Source organism: Neovison vison, chromosome 8, assembly GCF_020171115.1.
Source record: "Neovison vison isolate M4711 chromosome 8, ASM_NN_V1, whole genome shotgun sequence".
Taxonomy (NCBI): domain Eukaryota; kingdom Metazoa; phylum Chordata; class Mammalia; order Carnivora; family Mustelidae; genus Neogale; species Neogale vison.
This window is the reverse complement of record NC_058098.1, coordinates 83,811,881-83,830,328: the sequence shown is the minus strand read 5'-3', so window position 1 is coordinate 83,830,328 and position 18,448 is coordinate 83,811,881. Positions and strand designations below refer to the sequence as shown.

Here is an 18,448-nt window from a genome sequence, read left to right as displayed (position 1 = left end):
AAAAAAAAAAGTATGTTATTTGCAACTTTCCCTTCTAAAAAACTTCTGTTGGGAAGTCTCTGGATCAATGAACAAGTATTTTGGAGGATTCTAATGGTCCTAAATGTGTGAGCTGGTATCTAGCCATTTTGAAACACTGGCAAAACTGATAGAGGAGTAAGGGAGTTACCCTAAATGGGGCCAAGCAGTGGGTGGAAGAATATTCTTTCCATCCTAAATTTTTCCTTGCTGCTATAACCTTTACCTGTGCAAAAACAAAGGTTTTACAGAGGGGCATAGAATAGGAACATTTACTGCAGAATTTTTGAAAGACTTTGGAAACTAAACCAAGTCAACCAAAGGAACTTTTAAAATCCCAGTTGTTTGCAGAACATTTATTATAGGATCAAAAAGCATTATACCCCTCAACATCTTCTGACTACCTTGTCATATTCAATATAGCACTGTCATCATCTTCGTCATCATTATCACATAAGCGTTGGTTTTGTTTATTAGCATTGGCCAGTTACCGAACTACATGCTTTATACATTTATCTTTCAGTAACTTGGAACAGCCCTATGTGTTAGATATTATTATCCCTTTTCACAGATTAAAAAGCAGAAGCATGGAGAAATTAATTTCCCCGCAGCCACAAACTAACGAGTGAAGTTAAAAATCAAACCCAGACCCATTTAAACAGAGTCATGCTCATTATAAGCTTACCATACTCACCCGTTCACTCAATAATTGATCTTTGTAGAAGCAGATTTGCCATGAACTAGTGAAGCTTAAGTTCAGACCCATGAGTTGTACAAACCCCTTCCAAAGCCTTGGGCGTGGGGGTCCCTAATGATGTGTCCACATGACCATGTGCCTTTGTAAAACAAGCTATCGGTTAAGATGCTTTTCCTTCCATTCAGCTCCTCCTCCATCACACTTTCCCTTACATCAGAGGGCATTGGAATTTGCTCTGGACATTCTAATACTGAACTGGAGATTTGGGGATACATTTAGTTTGGGTTTTGTGTGATATTTTATGTAGGTCACAATCACTTATGTACAGTCAAACAGTTGATATCTATGTTGGTATAGGAATGGCTTTTAGTAATATTCTAATCACTGATGGTGCCAACTCACAGGGTGTTGTGACATTTAAACTAAAAGAGTTAACTAGCAGTGAGGGAACCAAAGAAAATGGAATTAGAATGAAAATTATATTTTTGACATCTTAAACTAGTATAAGAATTCATAAATCTTAAAATTAAGCTCCTTACTATTAGAATTAACTGATTAAACCATTAATGAAGTTAAGTACAGTATAATCTCTCATACATTTTAGAGAGATTTTTATTAAGTGGTTTATATAAATGAGCATCATTTTTCTGAGTAATGTGCTTATAAGAAGCAGCTCATTCCCCGGGTGGTGCCTGATGAAGCATAAATTTGATGAGAAAGAACCCTGGCATATGATCATATGTGATGTGTGATGAATTTGTAACATTGGCCCTCCCAGTTTAAACTGTCAGATGAGCAGTGAGAAACCTGTATGGCACATATTTAAGGAGGCATTTGTCAAATGAATGAGCAAATGAATGAGTGAATGAATCATTAAATTTGTAGGGTTTACATATCATTTGATTTACATGATCAAGACCCCCTGGTTCAGAGAGGCTGAGTGTGATTTACTTCCTAACATTCAGTGGCAGGGTGAGATAAGGACTCAGGTTTCCTAACTCTCAATCCTATCTTCTTCTTCTTTTTTTTTTTTTTTTTTTAAAGATTTTACTTATTCATTAGAGAGAGAGCACAGGTGGAAGGGAGAGGCAGAAGGAGAGGGAGAAGTGGGTTCCCCACTGAGCAGGGACCAGATGCATCCGATCCCAGGACCTGGAGATCATGACCTGAGCCGAAGGCAGATGCTTAATAACTGAGCCACCCAGGCACTCCTCAATTTTTTGTTCTTTAATAAGATTTCAGATTGTGAAAATTTTCTAGAAGGCTTTAAAAAATCTCTACCAATTCCGACAACTAAAAGTACCTCTTTTATATCCTAGAGATATTAATGCCCTATGGAAAAGAATTCTTCCTTAGAAAATACAAGAAATTAGGTACTGGTTGTTTTAAATATTCCCTCATGTTATCTGACCTGGTTCTGATAAACAAATGCCAAAAGAGTCTTGGGGGGGCATTTTATTTTATTTTATTTTAAAGATTTTATTTATTTGAGAGAGAGTACAAGCAGGGGGAGTGGCAGGCAGAAGGAGAGGAAGAAGCGGCCTCCCTGGGGAGCCTGACACAGGACTCAATCCCCAGGACCCTGGGATCATGATCTAAGCTAAAGGCAGACGTTTAACTGACTGAGCCACCCAGGTGCCCCTTTTACTTTATTTTATTTTTAAAAATGGGGGGCCCTTTAGATCAAGGTTTTCAAACTGAGGGTCTTGACCTATTAGTGGTTAGTGAAATCAATTTAGTGACTGAATTTTTTCACTAGAATAAAGAAGAAAATTCAGATTTGTATTGCCACATGGTAAGAGACTAGTATAGAGACTAGTTTGTATGCAACCGGTCACAATATAATTTTGTTTGTTTTGTTTTGTTTACTGTGAATCACGGTCAAAATTGAAAACAAATCACAAACAAAAAAACTAGGAGTGGTGACCCGAGTGCCTAGAACAGAGTAAGAATGTAACATCAGTGAGTCACGTGGGTGGCTCAGTCAGTTAAGTGTCTCTCTTTAGCTCAGGTCATAATCCCAGGGTCCTGGGTCAAGTCCTGATTAGGGCTCCTTGCTCAGTCGAGAGCCTGCTTCTCCTTCTGTCTGCCACTCCCCCTGCTTGTGCTCTCTCACAAATAAATAAATTTTCTTTCTTTCTTTCTTTCTTTCTTTTTTTTTTAAGATTACTTATTAATTATTTGAAAGAGAGAGAGATCACAGCAGGCAGATTGGGGAAGGGGGAAGCAAACTCGCCGGTGAGCAGGAAGCCCAATGCAGGACTCAATCCCAGGATCCTGAGATCATGATCTGGGATCATAACCTGAGCTGAAAGCAGACACGTCACCAACTGAGCCGCTCAGGCTCCCCACTCTGACAAATAAATAAATTTTAAAAATCCTAAAATATATATATATATATAACATCAGCATAATATGTATTTGGGGGGACTAAGCCTGGGGACATAAATTTAATTATTTGGGGTTGAAGAGAAGAGGAAGGAGGAAGACTGCCATAGTTAGGCCAGCCCTTAGGCTCAGAGCCCTTGGGGTATGGTTGGAGGTCAAGGCCTGGAGGTCTTTACATAGTTGGTTGGAGACATAGGACCCTGGGTCCAGATTCAGTCTGAGCTTGGGCCTCTAATGGAATCTGATATGGACAAGTTTGCAAGGGGCCTGTTTGGAGCAGAGATCTTACTGTGCTTGGGGGACAATCAAGGTTGTTGACTTTAAAGTTGGTTGAACTCCAGTTATAAGTATAGTTGGGGGGCTGGGTAGCTCAGTCAGATAGGTGTTTGCCTTCAGCTCAGGTCATGATCTCAGGGTCCTGAGATCAAGTCCCATGTCAGGCCCCTTACTCAGCAAGGAGTCTGCTTTTCCCTTTCCCTCTGGCCTTCCCCACTGCTTGTGCTCACTTGCTCTCTCTTTCTCTCCCTCTGTCTGAAATAAATCTTTAGAAGAAAATTTAAAAAGCACTGTTGGTTTTATTCAGTGCTAGATTCTAAAGGAGTGGCATTAAGGGTTGTGTCTACGGATTTGTGGAGGATTCTATAGGCAATGGAATGGAGGTAGACAAGGATGATGCAATGGGTTTAGGAAGTTATCACTATTACCTATTTTTCTTCAGACTGCTTACTTAGTACCCAGAACAGTTATATATTTAAAATATTGTGCTATTGAGAATAATATCCAAGTAGAAAAATGATTATAGAAATGCTATACCCACCTTTTCATTAGCATATTCCTAGTGAATCTTTTTCCATTCCTTTATTTTTTTCCTTTTTTTGACATGTTGTTTTAAGTGTGTCTCTTATAAATAGGAGATAGTTATTTTTATTTAATTAAAAAAATTAAAATGTTAAACAGTACTTTGATTATAAGGGTGACTACCTGTCAAGATTCAAATATCTTAAAGAAGCAATTATAATAATTTAATATGGTAATTATAGGGGCACCTGGCTGGCTCAGTCGGTAGAGCATGCGACTCTTAATCTCAGGGATGTGAGTTTGAGCCCCATGTTGGATGTAGAGATTAGTTTTTTTTTGTTTTTTTTTTTTAAGATTTTATTTATTTATTAGAAAGAGAGAGAGAGAGAGCATGCATGTGTGTACACAGGGGGAGGGACAGGCAGAGGGAGAAGAAGGCTCCCTGCTGAGCAGGGAGCCTGGTGTGAGACTGGATCCCAGGGCCCTGGAATCCTGACCTGAGTTGAAAGCAGATGCTTAACCAACTGAGCCACCCAGCCATCCTGGGTGTAGAGATTACTTAAAAATAAAATCTTTTAAAATAAGTAAATAGATAAAATTCTTAATTATATAACTGGAAGAGTTAAATAATTCACCCACTAGTTTGAAATACAATTTGGAAATCTGAATCTATAAAATTACAATTACTATGTAATAAGTGATCGTAAAAGAAAGAAAGAAGGGTGGGAGCAGGGCGCCTGAGTGGCTCAGTGGGTTAAGCTGCTGCCTTCGGCTCAAGTCATGATCTCAGGGTCCTGGGATCGAGGCCCGCATCGGGCTCTCTGCTCGGCGGGGAGCCTGCTTCCTCCTCTCTCTCTGCTGCCTCTCTGCCTGCTTGTGATCTCTGTCTGTCAAATAAATAAATAAATAATCTTAAAAAAAAGAAGGGTGGGAGCAAATGGTATTATCAGGTCTTATTAAACCAATTGCAGATTATTAGGGATTTGATATCTACCAATATAACTGAGAAGAAAAAAAATAAATTAAAAATATAAAAAGTATGGCTATTATATTTATAGAAAAATACAGTTTTATGATTCCACTCTCAAGAATGCAAAGAGGGGCGCCTGGGTGGCTCAGTGGGTTAAGCCTCTGTGTTTGGCTCAGGTCCATGATCTCAGGGTGCTGGGATCGAGCCCCACATCAGGCTCTCTGCTCAGCAGGGAGCCTGTTTCCCCCTCTCTCTCTGCCTGCCTCTCTGCCTACTTGTGATCTCTCTCTCTCTGTCAAATAAATAAATAAAATCTTAAAAAAGAAAAAAGAAATCAAAGAATTGAGTATAGTTTTGTTGTTGCTGTTTTTACTTGTTTTATCCAGTAGCAGGATGGATTTGGGTTGAAATATTGTGCTCTTTTACCTGATCCACTTTGTCATGTTGTGAAGAAGGCTGGCTAAGGATCAGAACCAGGAAAGTCACCTGGCCCACACTGGCGATTATATGCATCAGATAACTTGGAGCACCTGAGAAGCTAAGTTGGTTAAGCATCTGCCTTTGGCTGGGGTCATGGTCCTAGGATTAAGCCTTGCATTGGGCTCCCTGCTCGGTGGGGAGTCTGCTTCTCCCACTCCCTCTGTGTGCTTCCTCTATCTCTTTCTCTCTCTCTCAAATAAATAAATCTTAAAAAAAAAAAAAAACCCAAGCATCAGATAACTCTTTAATATATTTAAAATATATTATTATGCACACTGCCATAATTCCAGCAGCTACATTTTCTGTTCTGATTATCTTTGCAGAGGGTAAATTTCTTCTCTGTTTCAGTGTTAACAGAAAGTGGATTAAAACTAGAATGTCAGTGTGGTTAAACATGGACCAATCCAATAGGGGCAACAGATTCCATAAGGATTCATTTTCAAACCCACGCTAAGGCAAAACCTAACTCATAATAGTCCTATTTCCAGGTAAAACAAAAATACCTTGTGGGCTCTAGTAAGCTAACTTAAACAGTAGCATTTACTAGTATATCAAATGTCCCCTACAATAGTCATGGATAATCAGTATAAGGCAGTAATTGTGCCCATGTATGGAAACACCAAGATAATATCTGAATAAAGTGGTAATTATATCAGAAAGGATTTTAAAGATAACTCTATCAGAAGTCATGTCATCAAACTTATTGAGAAATGATTATTTTGAGGCTGAATGATACTCAGAGGTTTAATTCTCTCTACTTTTGTGTGTCTTTGAAATTTTCCATTAAAGAAGTGATAAGCAAACAACAAAAGTGTGGAAAACCCTAAATCACTTTTTTACTTCTGTGAAAGTAAAAATAAAGTTTTAAGTGATAGGTTCTAGAAAAAGCAAGTACTACAATGAGTTTAAGTGGCCTTTACAACAAATCAAATTCATAGTCATTAAAATTTTGCATTGATTTTTCTGTGTATATGTGTGGGCTTCAGTGCTCATAATATATGTGGCAAGTTTGAGTAAAATATTTTTATAAAATGTATGTCACAGTATAAATGTCAGATATTATTTATTTTGAAAATTACCAGTGGCCAATGTCACTGAAGCTGATAGATAGAGGGCAGCATGGTCTTGTCATTTTAGCAACACATCCTAAGAGATGGGCTGTGATCCCAGTTTTGCTTACTAAAGAAACAGACCAATCTAATCATTATTTAAATGACACATAATAAGGGTTCAACACAGTGCTGGAACAGTATGATAAAATGGGTATGGCATAATGATAGGTCTGGAGTCATACTTGGGCTAGAATCCTGGCTTGGCCACTTATAGCCATGTGATCATGGGCAAATTAATTTAAATTTATTAGACCAGGCTCAGTTTCCTCTTTTCTAAACAATAATAGCTAACTGAGAGGGTTGTTTTAAGGATAAAACGAGATACAGCTCATTAAGTAACTAGAACAGTGTCTGGCATATAGTATGTACAATAAATGGTGGTGGTTATTATTATCTGCCCCATTGACTATGATATATTCTCTCCATAGTGGTAAGTAGAATGTAGAAATATCCGTGGTAAGTGGAATATACAAATAGAAATATTTTTCGATTGCTCTAGGCGTTCTGAGATAGACCATGTATGCAGACAGCCTAGCTCTCGATGGGAGCAGCATTATTCAAATGCAGTTTCTTTGTGTCAGCCTATCAGGCATCTGTACTTTGGGGTATCTTAACATCTAGGTGCCTGCAGCTTCCTGAGGCTTGCATTTTGAGGAATCAGCCACGTAGGAAGCAGGGCTCTTAAAACCTGTTCCACCCTCTAATTTTGCACTTGCCATCTCCACAGCTGGATTGATCTTCTAGGCACCCTCAATTCCAACTGATCTGGGTCCAGGTCTGCCCCTGGTGCCATGACAATTGCCCAAAGTTCCCAAAGCCACATGTCACCACTACTATCTTACCCCTCAGATCAGATCACCTCTTGCATGCCATTGTCTGGATGCAGTTTAGCTGCTCTCCCTGGGCTTAGATGTTAAGACTTTATACACCTCTCTAGCTAAGAGAGGCTCCACCTTTTCAATCAGTTGCTTTTGTACTGCTGCCTTATCCCAGACTCTGTTTCCCACCCATCTCAACCCTCCTAGCATGCTGCAAGACATGAATAAGTACCTATCCTATAGAAGATAGTCACTAAATATTTGTTGAATTAATGATGTTCATGTTAATGATGGGAATGGGAGGATATTCAGCTGGTATGAGCATGAGTGCGAGTAATTCTATAAGTAATTGTGTATCTAATACTTAGCATTAGACCTTATCTTGATGTCTTTCCTGTCATTTTGATTTTTGAATCTCCTTCTCTGGTATATTCCTGGGAAAGCACATGAGAACAGCAGTCCTTGATAACCATTTATTTGTGCCCTTTATATAAACATATTTTTTTCATTAAACTTTTGTTCTAATGGGTCTCAAACTTCATTTTTTTAAGACTTTATTAATTTACTTGGAGAGAGAGCAAGCACAAGCAGGGGGGCAGCAGGCATGGGGAAGCAGGCTCCCCGCTGAGTGGGAGCACAGTGCAGGAGTTGATCCCAGGACCCTGGGATCATGACTCAAGCCAAAGGCAGACACTTAATCAACTGAACCACCCAGGCTTCTGTGACAGATTTTTGGTCAAGTTGTTTCCATTAAAAAGCACTGATTTTAAAAACTAATAACTTAAAACTCTCTCTCTCTCTCTCTCTCTCTCTCACTCACATACACGCATACACACACACACACAAATGGTCCACAAAACATTCTCCTTTCCTTCTGAAGGTTTTGCAATGCATTTTTATTATTAACCAGTCTTTACTATTAAACATAAATGGCCAATTGACACAAACAGTTCTGAGACTGTTCTTCCACCACCAAGTAAGATTGGGGTGGCAGGTATTGGGAATAATACTCATTTAGCCTTCTGAGCTTTCTGGGCATACTTGGTGACCTTGCCAGCTCCAGCTACTTTCTTGTCCATTGCTTTGATAACACGCACAGCAAGCATCTATCTGTCTCATGTCACAAACAGCAAAATGGCCCAGAGGAGGATAATCAGAGAAGTTCTCAACACACATAGGCTTGCCAGGAACCATATCAACAATGGTAGCGTCACCAGATTTAAAGAACTTGGGACCATCTTCCAGCTTTTTTCCAGAACGACGATCTATCTTCTTTTTCAGCTCAGCAAACTTGCAAGCAGTGTGAGCTATGTTACAATTCAGCACAGGTACATATCCAGCACTGATTTGGCCTGGATGGTTCAGGGTAATCACCTGAGCCATGAAGCCCGCTGCTTCAATGGGTGGTTCATTTTTGCTGTCACCAGCCACATTGCCATGATGAACATCTTTGACAGATATATTCTTGACATTGGAGCCCACTTTGTTCACAGGAAGAGCCTCACTCAAAGCATTATACATTTCAACAGACTTTACTGTAACATTGACTGCTGCAAAGGTGACCACCATTGCCAGGTTTAAGAATACTAGTCTCCACTCGAACCACAGGCACAGTACCAATACCACCAACTTTGTAGATGTCCTGGAGAGGCAGATGCAAGGGCTTGTCAATTGGACGAGTTGGAGGCAAAATGCAGTCCAGAGCTTGAAGCAGTGTGGTTCCACTGCCATTCCCATTTACTGGTGACTTTCGATACTTTTAACCAAGGCATGTTAGCACTTGGCTCCAGCATGTTGTCACCATTCCAACCAGGAATTGGCACAAATTCTACTGCGTCAGGGTTATGGCCAATTTTCTTAATGAAGGTGCTGGCTTCCTTAATGATTTCCTTGTATCTCTTCTGGCTGTAGGGTGGCTCAATGGAATCCATCTTGTTAACACCAGCAATTAGTTGTTTTACACCCAGTGTGTAAGCCAGAAGGTCATGCTCATGGGTCTGCCCATCCTTGGAACTACCTTTTTCAAATTCACAAACACCAGCAGCAATAATCAAGACAACACAGTCAACCTGAGATGTGCCTAATATCATGTTTTTGATAAAGTCTCTGTAGCCTAGGGCATCAGTGATGGTCAAATAATACTTGCTGGTCTCATATTTCTAAAGGAAATATCAGTGGTGATACCACGTTCACGTTCATCTTTCAGTTTATTCTAGAACCAAGCATATTTCAAGGAGCCCTTGCCCATCTCAGCATACTCCTTCTCAAGTTTTTCAGTAGTTCTTTTGTCAGTCCCACCACATTTGTAAATCAAATGACCAGTAGTGGTAGACTTGCCCTAATCTACATGTCCAATGATGATGATGTTGATGTGAGTCTTTTCCCTTCCCATTTTGGTTTAGATTGAGCGGTGGTTTTCATGACACCTGTGTTCTGGTGGCAAACCCATTGCAAAAAAATCTGTGCCATTTATATTTGAGTCAGTTTTGCCCCACAATGGTGATTTCAGCCTTCAATGTCTCAAACTTCTCAAAGCTCTGGTCACTCCCTTCTATCATGGGCAATAGCAAACCTACCCCTATGCGACAGAGGAAATAGAAGCCCCGTTTTCTCAATATAAAACACAAGACTACTTCCCTCCTTCCTGTTGTTACAACAGAGAGCCTATTATTATTGCTCTTTAAAGTTAATCCCTCTTTGTTTAGATTCTATCCCTTCCTCTAAGGAAGATTACACTGTCAGTTATCCTTTTCTTTTCTTGTATGTTCAAACTTTCTTTCTCCTGATTAGACCCTTCTTATCAAGTTTTAAATACATTCAAGTCATCCCCATTTTTTTAAAAGGTCACTCAATCCCACATCCCCCTTCCAACTGTCCCTGTATAATCTCCTTCCCTTGTGGACACACTTTTTCAACATATGATTTGTACATGCTGTGTAGCTGCTATGGGTGCCTTCTCAATATCCATCTCCCCTGCTTTCTACAGAAACTGATTCTGTTAAGAATGATAATGAGTCAAACTAAAGAGCTACATTTCCCAGCTGCCCTTATCACTAGGAGTAACCGTATGACACAGTTCTGGCCAATGATAAGTAAGTTGAAGACAGCTGAGGATTTGCAAAAAATGTTTGTTTTCCTGGTATTAGGTACCAGACCTTTCCCCATGATGTTTGTTTCTTCTGTCTCTCTGAAACACTGGCTTGAGAGTTAGGAGCCATCTTGCATGCACAATGGGAAAAAAACCACATACTAAGGATGACAGAGCATAAAGAAGGACTCTAGGACATTGGTGACATCATGGAATCACTGCCCCAGTCTTAACTGTCTCGCTCCATCATTCTTGTTATGTGAGGAAAAGAACCCTATTTAGTTAAGCTACTGTCATCAGGATCCATTACATGTGACCAAATGCAATTCTTAATCTATAATTCTCCCTACATTTTCTCACCTCTCCTTATTCTCAAATCATTCCATTCTGGCTTCTGGCCCATCATTCCACTGGGCTCACCAATGACCTGCATGTTGTGAAATCCAGGGGATATTTTCAGTTCTCATATTTCTTAACCTCTCAGCAGCATTTGACTCTTGTCCATGGCCTCCTCTTTGGAAACACTGTCTTCCCATGGTTTCCATGACCAATACTCTCTGAGTTTGTTCCTTCACTTGGAGCTGCTCCCTCTCTCTTTCCTTTGTGGATTCCTCTTCCTCTTCTAGCCACACTCAGTCTCTCAGCCTCCGAGACAGACCATGGCCTTAGTTACATGCTCTTCCCTCTGTTGCAAATGCTCTCCTCTCCTTCCTTTTGCCAGCTTAGTCTTCCTTAATCCTTCAGTTCTCCATCCATTCTTTGCTTGCACAGGGAGCGTCCTCTGACCTCCTTGTGAGGTCATATTTCCCCATTGTATATTCATTCCTTCATAGCTCTTACATAGTTACAACCTCACCGTTTTTAGTGTGACTCTTTGAGTAAGCTGCCTCCCTCAGAATGTAGGCTCCGTGAAGACAGGGATGATCTACTTTTGCTCATCATTGTATCCTGAGAATGCAAAATGTTGCCCAACACATAATATGTGTTCAATAATTAGTTCCTGGATGCATAAATGGGTAAATATATAGTTACATGGTGGTTTATTTGCCTACCTGTTTATCATCATCTTCTTCCAGCTCCATGAGAGAAGGAAACTTATCTATTTTGTTCACAACCTCATATGCATTACCTAACACATACTACATGGCACATAGTAGGAAACACAATACATTTTTAATGAATTAAAGAATGAAAGAATAGGATACCAAGAGAGACATTCCAGTAGTTCCTTCCCTAAGATGTCAGTGTTTGGATATTATTTTACTATCTTTTTTTAAAAAAAAACATTTTTTATGAATTACTTTTTCTTTTTTTTTAAGATTATATTTATTTATTTGACAGAGAGAGAGATCACAAGTAGGCAGAGAAGCAGGCAGGGAGAGAGAGAGAGGGAAGCAGGCTCTCTGCTGAGCAGAGAGCCTGATGCAGGACTCAATCCCAGGACCCTGAGATCATGACCTGAGCTGAAGGCAGAGGCTTAACCCACTGAGCCACCCAGGTGTCCTATTTTACTATCTTTTTATAAAGTTTCTGGTTACAATAGAGTACCAGATACCTTTATTGTCTCTAGAGAAGAGTCTTTTGGAAAAAGACTGCTATCTGCTACCTTGTTCTCCTTACAATATGTCATGTCTAAAATATGTTGTCTATAAAGATCTTGAATCTCTACACTTCCCCTTTTCATTGCCACCACCCTAGTCAAGCTCACATATTTCCCCTGGAGTGAATTGGACCACACTCCTTTCTCTAAGCATGATTTATTAAATTATATATAAACTTGGATGATTCAGAGTTTTGACTGTACCTCAGGACCAAGGACCGTATCTGTTTATGTTACCTCCAAAGAAACCTAAGTACATATGGCACATACATAATTTTTTATTTTATTGTGGCAGAGAATTATTTCTGTTCTGGATTTGAAAAATATTTCATTTATTAAGGAAAAGAAGCATTTTTAAACTAGCAACAAATCTTTGTTTTCAAATGACCAAACTGAAAACATTTTAAAAAAGCCAATAACCTTTTAAATCCTCCTACCTTCCTGCCCCATGAATTCTTAGTCATTGAGGTACCTGAGATGCTCAGTGAGGTTGACAAGAAGAGTAATTTATGCAACTGTGACAGATTTGAGGATGCCCCCAGCCTTGTAGCCAGCATATCTGGATCCTGCCCTTCCACGGAGGCCAAGCCACCTGTCTTTCTTCCTCGGTAGATCTTCCTTTCACTCACTCATAGCTGTGCCACCTTGACTTACCTTATCTGTCTAATAAACATATGTTTGTATATATCCCTTCTCTCCATATCCATGCCTGGGAAGGATGCAACCCATATCTTACACATTGTTGTATCCTCAGGACCTAGTACAAAGTCTTGTTGATACAATGACACAATATGCTGATGCTTATTTTCTTTTTGCTAGTAAGATTTACGGAGCACCTACAACTGTGCCAGACACTATGTTAATGCTCAGTAGGTACTATTACTGTTCCCTTTTCACTGATGGGAATTTAAGGAACTTGCACAAGTGTTGTAGCTAGTGAGTAACAGACCCAGGGCTCAAACCCAGATTATTCGATTCCAGAGCTGGTGCTGTTAACCACTAGGCATTCCTGCCCTTCATGCATATTCATAGGTTACATACTCCAGCCAGGCTGCATTTGCTCCCATCTTTCAGAAGGCAGTAAGTGAGACCAGCTTTGCTTACAACTGATCAGGAGCATTTCAAGTTGTTTTCAAATGAAGTTATAAGTCTGCAGATAATTAAGAAAGAAACCATATTTGGAAACAGCAGGAAGGGGTGATGTATAGAGGCCCACTTTGACATTTTGAAGTGCATTTAAATACATAGCTCAGGGCTATAAAAGTCCCTACACTGAGATTCCAGAAGTATTAAAAATAAAATTGCCTTATTAATTTTTTAGAGAATTGTAAATGACAACCTTTCATCTCTGGGGAAATCTTTCCCTAGAGCTCAAAGCCTCTTGGTGTCTAGGATGAATAAATTGGCCTCCATCCTTGTCATGTATCCATTCTCTGTCCCAGAGGGTCAAAGAAAACCATCTCATTTTAAAATGTAAGCATTATTTGTTGAAGGTTCTAGCCAGTTAAACTGGAAGCAGGAAAATCCACTTCATGTGGCATGAGAACAGAAAGCATTTCGCTGCAGTCCAGCATAATGAGGGAAGACTAGCCAAGGTTATTATTAAGGTTTAGTCTCCTCATCTAGTTGATAAGGACAATTAATACTCTTCCTGTCAAGAAAAAAAATCTTTATGAAGTCTTGACCATTGATACTTTTACCAGCTTGCCCTTTTGTATTTTGAGTGAGAGGCTCTATTTCATGAACAACTGAGTTTCCTTGAAAGCTCCAGAGAATCCAACAGTTGCAGAAAAGTCCGGGAGTAAGATAACCCAGAGACTTGAACCTGCAGCAAAATGGAGTTTCTTCAAATTAGGCATTAGAAGCAGCAGATAAAAGCAACTGGCAACTGGAGATATCCTTGTTATTCTCTGGGCTACAGTCATGCTGGCAGAAGCTTTAACTAAATTTACTTGTGAGTTCTCCAAAGAGAGTGACTGTGTTGCACCAGGGTCATTTTTCATAACATACTACTTTGCAAATAAGTTCCTAGGACCTTGTAATATACTTGACTTCTGAACCTCAATATAAGTATTAAAATGTCAGCATGTCTATTACATATCCCAACTATAAAAAATATGAGTTTAACTGTTCCCTGGAAATAGAAACTCCAATAATAGTTATGACTTATTAGAGTCTTCATTTTGAAAGACTTAAAGCCTCCAGGAGGTATTTATCCAAAATTAGCATCCAGTAACAACACCTTGGGATATCCCTGTTTTGGCAGCATCTGTAGCCAGATCTGGTTACAGTTAATAAACTAATGCTGGAGCTGCTGACCTTAGGAAGACAACTTCTGTCTAACAGTAGGTCCATATTCTGGTCAATAAGAAATTTACTTGCTCAATTAAATTGGCCTGAGGCCTGTTCTGTTTGCTCCAATATCTGGCCAGCATTGTAGCCTCTTCACGGAGACTTAATAGAGTTTTTATCTCTTCTTCACATAATTTGCTCTGTAATTGATGGAGCATTACATTTCCTGAATGAAATATTGTTTTGTGGCTGAATACATACCATTCACTAATTTATTAATTAATCCAATATGTATTGAATACCTCCTATGTGTCAAGTACTTGGCAGGTCATGGATTTACAAAAATTAATGATGAGGAATCTCTACTAATAACTCAGTAGCCCAGTAATTGCTTGAGGGATCCAGATCTTTTTATCTATATTTTATCCAGGCAGCCTAATCTACAAAGCCCAGTTCAGGTCTTATCTTCTCATTCATTCATTTAAGAAAACTTTGTTAGTTTCCCCAAACCGTGAGGCACTGGAATGAAAAAGATGAGGAGAATAAGTCTCCAGATCACCGGGAGCTTCCAACTTTATAGAGAGGTAAGCGATGTAGACAGGACCAGATTATTGAAAATGTTTCAAGCCAGACTAATCAAGGAATATAGGTTTTATCTTTTAGCAGTGAGGAGCTTTGTGACGTTATAAAGGAAAACAGAAGCACGGTTAAATTTACATTTTAGAAAAATCAGTTTGACAATTCCAAGGAAGAGTGGCCAGAAGGAAGGAAATCAGAGGGAGGAGAAATCAAATTCCAAAGCAGTTGAAGAAATAGAAATAACAAGATTTTAATAACATACTGAATGTGAAGACTGAAGGAGATGATGAATTCTAGAAAGACTTCTAAGAGATTTCTGTTCTGAGTGGCATTAGCAGCAGGAGAAAGAGAATAAAGTTAGTAGAAAAATGAGTTCAATTTTCCATGTATTTTGGGCGCCTGGGTGGCTCAATTGGTTAAGAGTTTGATTCTTAATTTTGGTTCAGGTCATGATCTCAGGGTCATGAGATGGAGGCCTGCTTTGGACCCTGCGCTGAACAGGGAGTCTCTCCCTTTCCCACTGCCCCTCTCACTGCTCATGCTCTTTCTCTCTCTTTCTCAAATAAATAAATCTTTACAAAAATTTTATTTGTAATGTGTTTTGTTGCAGGTGCCTTTGGAACATCCATGTGTCAACATAAAGTTTGCTGTTGTAAATGTTTGTCTGAAACTGAAGCTGTTGTAAGTGTTTGTCTGAAACTTATAAAAGAGGTAAGGATTCAGACTCGTCAACTTGTAGATTGTAACGGAAACATAATTACAAATGATATTGCCAGTTCTGTAGCCATCCCATATTACTCCCTAGTCTCAAATGTCTTGTACTCATCCAGGATTCATTTTTTAATTTATTACTCATTAATTCATTCTTTCCTTTGGTTGACTAATGTGGAAGAATCTCCAATATCATACTCCTGGTGACATTAAAGATTCTGGTGTACACAGATAAATAAGCTTTAATTCCCTACCCTAAAGGTAACCTGGCTGTTGATTATAAACTAATTCTCTAATTATGTTGTGTGTCTTATTCTCTAAGAAGAAGATAAACTCTCAAAGTAAGACACTCCCTTAAGCTCCTTAAAAAAATCCCCGTAAAGACCTAGTAAAAGTTCTGCTCTTTGTAGGTGCTTAATGTGAACCTTGAGTGATAGATTACTTATTTAAAAACATGGATCATTTTAAGAGCTGTCTGGGTGGCTCATTCAGTTAAGAGTCTGAGCAGGGAGTCTGCTTCTCCCCCTCCCTCTGCCTGCCACTCCCCCTGCTTGTGTGTGCCCTCTCTTCTTCTCTTTCTGTGAATCAAATAAATAAATAAAACCTTAAAAATAAAAGACTATTTAGAGGCTAATGGCAGAGACCTATGACTTTTTAAAAATAGGAAGATAGCATGTATACATAAAAGTTCATGAAAGTAAGCTTGAGGGTGCCTGGGTGGCTCAGTTGGTTGAGCAACTGCCTTCAGCTCAGGTCATGATCTTGGAGTCCTGGGATCGAGTACTGCATCGGGCTCCCAGCTCCACAGGGGCTTTGCTTCTCTCTCTGACCTTCTCCCCTCTCATACTCTCTCTCTCTCAAATAAATAAATAAAATCTTAAGAAAAAATAAATTAAGCTTGATAAAATTTTATAAAATGAACATACGTACATAAAACCTAGGTTAAGAAACAGATAATTACCAAAACCCCAGAAGCCCTCTTCTGCCTTCTTCTAGTTACTACACGCCATGGCCACTTTGTTGCTAGGAAGCTCTCTGTCAATGCCTGAGCATGGTGTAGATACTAGTGACTGGATATTTCTGCCCAGCATGGGTCCCCTCTGTGAGCTGGCCAAGATTTTCTCAGAGCTTCTTCCTACTCTGTCTGAGGTTCTTCCTACTCAGTCCTCTTTTCTCTCCTCTCTCCTCTCCCAGGTGTCATACCTACATCATTGTCTAAAGATTTACCATGTCTACTCCTTTAATAGATGTTACCAGCAATAAATCTCTTGCAATTCTAACTCTGCCTTGATGTCTGATGCCCAGAGAACCCATCAACACAGATGGTACCTGAGCTGAAGGCAGACAGTTAACTGATTGAGCCACCCAGTCTCCCCGATTCAAACCCTTTTAAATGCAGGTGGTCAAGGGAGGGAGAGACTACACAGAAGGATAATGGAATTGGCTGGGTGTTAAATAGTTGCACAGACAGCCTACAGAAGAAAAAATGGAAATTGAGGGCAGTTAACAGACAGTTATGGCTAAATACGAGAGCCAGCAGGCCTCTTTGATAGCTTATGAAGTAGAAAAACTAGTACCACCCAGAACCAAATTCAGGGTTTGACAGTTAAGAGCCCCCGCAAACAGGGGCACCTGGGTGGCTCAGTAGGTTGGGCCTCTGCCTTCAGCTTGGGTCATGGTCTCAGGGTCCTGGAATCAAGTCCCACACTGGGCTCTCTGCTTGGCGGGGAGCCTGCTTCCTCCCCTCTCTTTGCCTGCCTCTCTGCCTACATGTGACCTCTGTCTGTGGTTAATAAATAAAATCTTTAAAAAAAAAAAAAAAGAGCCCCCCAAACAGTGGAATGCTCTGCCATATCAGATCTGTTATACCCTGGTTGAGGAAAACCTAGGACCCTGAAATGGGTTGGGAATGCCTGGGTGGATACCTTCAAAGATAGTGGCTCTGCAGTCTTCCTTGGACCTCAGACAGATGTGGCCAACCCCTCCTTGTGCAGGAAGACACTGTAGAGGCCTCTCTTCAAGGCAACAGATGCTCCCCCTCCCCCCAGGAACTCTTCTGGCTGCCATATAGATAATTACCCTTAGATCCCCACATAAATTGACTGGGACACAGTGGACCTGTTGAGGGCACTAGTGTTCCTCCCTCAGCTCATACCTGTGGCCATAGGGGCCATCCAGTATAATCAGCTGAAGGAGAAGGAAAAAGTCCAACCTTGGTTTACAGATGGGTCAGCTCAACTGTGGGTCCAAACTTTGTCTTTGGAACTGGCACAATGGGGACATGAGTGGAGTGGCCACGGTGGAAGAGACAGAAGCTACATATGGGGCTAAAAGCATGGGCTCCCACTTATCAAAGCTGGCCTCATTATTACTGCCTCTGAATATCTAGCCTGTCAGCAAGAGAGACCAATATTCAGGCCATTATATGGCTCCATTCCTTGAGGAGACCCACTGGTAACAAGTAGACTAATTGGGGCCCTTGGGCCCCAGACCCGAGATTCATTCTCACAAAGATAGACACTCAAATATGGATTTGCTTTTCCCGTCCTCAAGAGCTTCAGCCATTACCACTTTCCAGGGTTTTGCACAGTGATCCACAGGCATGGAATCCCACATGACAGCATCTGACAAGAAGACCTTGTTCTGAACACAGGAGGTATGAATATGGGGCCATGACCTTGGGATTCACTGCAGCATCCAGAAGCTGCTGGCCTGGTAGAGTGATGGGATGACCTGCTGAAAGCATAACCGAAATGTTACCTTGGAGACAAGACTCTTAATGACTGGGCAGTCCTCCAGGATGCAGCATATGCCCTGAATCAGAGGCTTCTCTATGGCACCGTGTTCCTGGGAAGAAGAAAATAGCTGCCTAGGAACCAAGAAGTGGAAGCAGGAAG

General features: G+C 40.3%; 1 long non-coding RNA gene across 3 annotated transcripts in view; it reads left to right on the top strand.

Moving 5' to 3' along the window:
• LOC122916512 overlaps nucleotides 1-18,448 on the top strand; it is a 61,072-nt gene that overhangs the window by 27,261 nt on the left and 15,363 nt on the right. For all 3 annotated transcript variants that reach the window (XR_006386208.1, XR_006386209.1, XR_006386210.1), the window contains exon 4: nucleotides 15,451-15,551. This is a non-coding gene — a long non-coding RNA (uncharacterized LOC122916512). The remainder of the gene's footprint in view (nucleotides 1-15,450; nucleotides 15,552-18,448) is intronic.